The sequence below is a fragment of the Triturus cristatus genome, chromosome 6 (assembly GCF_964204655.1).
Source record: "Triturus cristatus chromosome 6, aTriCri1.1, whole genome shotgun sequence".
NCBI classification, from domain to species: domain Eukaryota; kingdom Metazoa; phylum Chordata; class Amphibia; order Caudata; family Salamandridae; genus Triturus; species Triturus cristatus.
Window position 1 is genome coordinate 804,938,149 of NC_140589.1, and position 5,327 is coordinate 804,943,475.

At 42.1% G+C, this 5,327-nt stretch overlaps 1 pseudogene; it reads left to right on the forward strand.

Moving 5' to 3' along the window:
- Positions 1-3,362: 3,362 nt before the first annotated feature.
- LOC146817901 (small ribosomal subunit protein eS28 pseudogene) lies at positions 3,363-3,571 on the forward strand (annotated as a pseudogene).
- Positions 3,572-5,327: the final 1,756 nt, after the last annotated feature.

Genomic DNA, 5,327 nt, shown 5'->3' on the forward strand with positions numbered 1-5,327 from the left:
TTTTTGCTTGCTCGCGCTGTAAAATAATACATTCTCGCGTGCGCGCGATCGCCTTACCTGAATCCCCGCGTTCGCCGACAAGTTTTCCCGATCCGGTCGCGTTCTCCACGAGATGTTGGATTGTTGATAGCCATTTGCGCTGTCTCGCGACAGTTCGCGCCCGCAGTAACGTCATTCGTCGCGCGATCACGTCTTTCTTCTCGTGATCATGCACCGCGAGACAAGTGAAAACAAGATGGCCGCGCCCGCGAGCAACCGCATGGGTAAGTTGGCGAGCTGTGACCACGCAGAAAATACCACGAACGGGCGGGAAAAAAACTTCTGCATCTTCGCGATATTTCCACGTGTTTGCGGAGATTTTTAACATTTTCGCGATAATTTGCGAAAGGGAATTTCGGAAATTCCGCCCACCCCTAGCAATAAAGGAGAAATGCTTTAATTACTGCTTTCTTTTCCAACTTTGTATGTGTGCTGCACTGTACAGCACTCGTACAAAGTTGGAAAAGGCTTCAAGTTAGTCTAAGCATGGTATTTTGTACTAGAAGGGTTCCCTTTGAGTACAAAAACCTATGCTAGATTCACAGAGACACCCTACACTATAGTGCATAAGTGTGCCCCTGGCGCACAGCAGCATAATTCTGCACCAGTACTAGGGATAGGGGAGGAGAATGCCATATTTCTGTAAATATGAAGCTCTTCTGCTTTCTCACGGAGCACAGCATTTGCAGCTGCTGCACTGTGCTGTGTGAAACTAGTAAATCAGCTCCTTAGTTCCTTTACAAATCCTCACTGCTCCCAGCCACAGCTATGCAGAGTAGAGCTATGGTTGAGTAAACAATACTGACGGGACCAAATATGGTATCTTCGAATGTTCTCCATGATAAGGCCCCACAATCATATCATATAGTAAACCCAGATCTTCACACCAATGACATTAGTGTCTTAGAGGAGTCATTAGGCAGAGCATTAGTATCAAGCATAAGGAAAATGAAGCCTGCAGATCAGAATAGAGTAGGTTATCACAGTGTTTTTGTAAAAAAGGTAATGAAATGATAGGATGAAAATGTCCACCACTTCTTAGTAGGTGATGACCTCAAACACAGGAGCTCTGCTGGTTTTATGTATGTTGCTTTTGAAAATATTCTTTATATGTGTACAATTCCTTCAGAATGCAATGACAACACAAACATGTTTAGATCATTACTATACCATTAACTGAAAGGGGTACACAGATCACAGAATAATGCTGAAATGCTTGCTTGGATTGGCTTTTTGCACTTTTTTTGCCCAAGTTCCGTTTTTATTCTTTTTTATTGCATTTTAAAGTTTTTGAGCATGATTTTAAACTGTGGAAATTTATGAGGGGAAGTTTTAACATGTATGTGCTGTGTGGATCTTTTTTTAACATGGCTTCTGAAAGAAAATAGATTATTATTTGGGGTGGGAAACTGGTCACCTAGGGGAATAATAACATGTCTTGTCATAGGGAAGCCTAAAATTCATTAAATTAACCTAAACTTAAACCCCTGCTATCTATCGCACAGAGCAAACAGGCTATTCATAGGGCAACGTGCAAAGTATTTATGCAGCACCAAAATAGTAATACAGTCAAAACACCCAACAATAAAAGAACTAGTACCAGAAAGCACAAAGCACCCGGGATAGCCTGTGGAAGGGGTAGACTAGGACCTAGGTATGATTTTTTACAGGATACACCAAGTGGATTGATCTTGGATAAAAGTCCAGAAGTTAAAAGTTTTAAAAAGATGGAAGGTCCCATTTCTGTAAAGATTTTGTCTCTCTTTTGAAGAAAAGTGGTGCAATGTCTTCTAAGTCCCACCTCAGAAAGGGACTTGGTGACTTTTGAGAAGGGAAATCCTCATTGAGGTGGCTTCTTCTGAAATTCTATCTGCGGCTGTTGAACGGAAGACCAGATTCTTGAAGCAGGTTAGTCCTGCCAGAGCTTTGAAGCTTTGGTGTTTTCTAAATCCTAAGGCAGAATTGGGCTTAGTAATTTTTTTGAGTGGTGCTAGGAGCCTTGAGTGGGGTGAAGCAGAAATTCATTCCAACGCTATGAAACTGCCGGTCAGATACTTTTTCCTGTGACTTCCGCTGGAGCCCTGGAGGAAAACATTTCAAAAGTTTCCAAACTTTTGAGCTCCTAGGGTATCAAGCAGATCCCAACGGCAAAGTCCAGTCCAGGTCGAGTTGTCACTGGTCAGTTGGGCACTTCAGTGAACAGGCCTCTTGTAGCTTATTGTGTCTCTGTAGCCACATAGGAGGTCATTCACTTTAGTTTTGGAGCCCACTTCATTGTCCAGGGTACAAGAAGGAGCAGGTCCAGTCCTTAAGTGCTCCTCTTGGGTCATAGGCAGCATGTCCACTCCTCTTCTAATCTTCCATAGGTCCAGTAAGTGTTCTAAGATTGGTGCCTGGGAATACCACATTCATGCCTGGCCGCAGCCATGGGGTGGGGGTGACTCCTGGGCACTCCCTAGCCAATGGAGTACATGTTTTTGTAATTCTAGGGGGCAGATTGAGTACGTGTTAGGCCAGTAGCCCGCAGTATTTCAATTGTGCTTGCCCACATTCTGGCAGGAGACGCATTCAGCGGGAGCACTGCTGGAGCACCGAAGGCAAGTCCATGTGGACCTGCCAGTGACTACTTACTGTCCAGCATCAGCCATGCTGTCCATTTGTACACGTAAAGAGAATGCAGTACCAATTTTACAGCAGAGTTATTATCCCTTAATCCCCTGCCCACTGGTAAACTGATAGAGAAGACCACTGCACTAGACAAGGAAAAGCAAGTAGTCAATGTTTATGTGAGGATATTGGGTGGTAAATCACTTCCTACAAACATTCGGTACACCCTACTAAATATAACATCATTACTTAAACTTCCTATAAAGGTGTCAGCTCTCATTCTGAGTAACAAAATTGATTTTTTTTTAACAGATACCTTCAGGAATGGTCTTAAATAACGTTAGTTAGGTTTAGCAATCCCATCAGGTTGGAGACCATTAGATTAGATTGTATGAAAAGGACAGATGGTGGGTTTGCAGTTGTTTTTAGAGACTTTTGCTTCAATGGGATCCAGCAGATGAATTCACTTCAGCTGAGCTTTTGACTATTAGGGTGTCTTTATCTCCTTTCTGGCCACACACAATTGACCCAGGGTTGGCTGACAATTTGCTAATAAATTCACTGACATGTCACTCCCCGTTGTTTCCATTATTTTAAATTCGCCTAAGCTGTTGGTGCTAGGTGGTTTTAATCTGTGGGTGGGTTTCCCTTCCTTAGAAGGGGTGGGCAACTTCTTAGATAATTGATGTGCCCGTTCTCTGCCTCCAACCACAATAATGGAAGCCAGTCACATGCAACCTAACAAATCAGCCTGGGTTACCAAAGTCCTTCGAAAACCGGCTCCCAGTGCCAGTGCGCCCAGGTTCGGGTTGAGTTCATGGATGACACCAATCAATCAATCATTTGTAATGTGAAGGAACCAGTAGATAAGGGACATGTGCATACTTTACTTGAATCTGAGCGTGAATCAAGAAGATTACACTAAAACATTGCATTGATTTCAAAGATCCTGCCACCAACTTCGATTGGAAGAAACAACTGATTGTTTGATATTCAAAAAGCCGAAAGTATTTTTGGAGGAATAAACATATTCAGTTTGGAGATGTAAAGAAAAATAAAGAGAATTGCTGTGCCCTAGGTCTTAATCAATTTCTGCAGGTAGTGTTGGGGTTCAAAGGACAACATGGCTTAGGATTCCTCCAATGGAAACATTTCTAGGAGGGCCCTCCCTGCTCTCACATTATTCCAAAAGTGAAGTCTAGAAACCACTCAGCCTTCTCCTAACCTCTTAAATAAAGTGCATGGTGTTTTCTCTTTCCTATTCTCTCAACCAAACCTTTGAACCCTTCAGCTCTGACATTTGTGTTTTTATGTGCAGGTGCAAAGAACTGAACTTATTAAAGGTTATCAGTGTGTCCTGTAACTGAAAACCAATGGGCCAGTACTGAAAACCAATGTCAGGAATCTGGGGCAGATAGTCATAGAGAAGGCATGGCATACTCCACCCCTAAATTAGCGTCATTTGCCACTGAGGTGCTCTGGACCGCATACTATGAAGTACTTAACTAGGAAACAAGTAGTCCTTTTTAGCACTTGAATGTCAGGGCAACGAGGCACCATAGTCTAAACCTGATTCAGGGAATGTGTTGTGGGCTTTATAAATCACAGACTGTTCAGTGTTTTTTTATTATAAAATCAACAGTATTTTACTGCACTTGGTGTTAAACACTGCACACAAATTTACAAACCTACATACAAGAAGGGCGGATGGAAATATATTTGGTGACACTTTCTAAGGGCATCACAACCAACACGGAAGAGGGTACACAGTAAAGAAAGATTCCAAAGTTCAGGTTACATTGTAACTGTACCCTGTACACTCTGCACTGGAGGAGCATTTAATGTATGTTGCACCAGCCACCCTTGAAACCTAAAAACACAATACCTCCCTTTGGGCCCACACAAGTTTAGAAGTATATTACAAGTTGCAAGTCAAGCATACTGCTTTTTCGTGGTGTCACCACAATAATTATAGGCACAGCTCTAGAGTAAAATCACATTGTAAACAACATTTAAAACATTTCAAAACTGTTCTATTTTTACATGGTATTTAGCAACATACACATTAATATACTATCAACATTGTGCAAAATAAAAGTATTTTCAATATTCAATATTGTTACCTAGCTGAAAACACCCACATAAACTAAAAGCAAACGTCCATGCACTCCAGAGGCATAAAACTTTAATTAATATCTGCCAAAGAAATAAAAGTCTCATCGGATGCATTTTTATCCAAAAAATGGATATCTTTGTCGTGGTTCTACTGCTTTCCTGGCAGCTCTCTAGACATCAAATAAATTCTTTCAGTGGTGCGGAATGAAATATCCGGATTTTAAGGTGGCCTTGTGGGGCATACCTTGAACCAGTGATGGTTTCCTCACCAGCCAATAAAGGCAAGCTATTTCTTTCTTCCTTGTTTGTTTCTTTAAAAGCACGGCGTTACAGTTATCGCCGCTTTAGCGGCAGAAAACTGCCGCTAAAGCAGCGATAATGGGCTTGATAATATGCCCTGGAGAATTCCGATAGAAGCCCATGTTGACACCAGAACATGGGCTTCTATGGGAATTCTCAAGAGCATATTATCAAGCCCATTATCGCCGCTTTAGCGGCAGTTTTCTGCCGCTAAAGCAGCGATAATGATAACGCCGTTTCTTGACAATATGCTCCTTGGAGTGTTA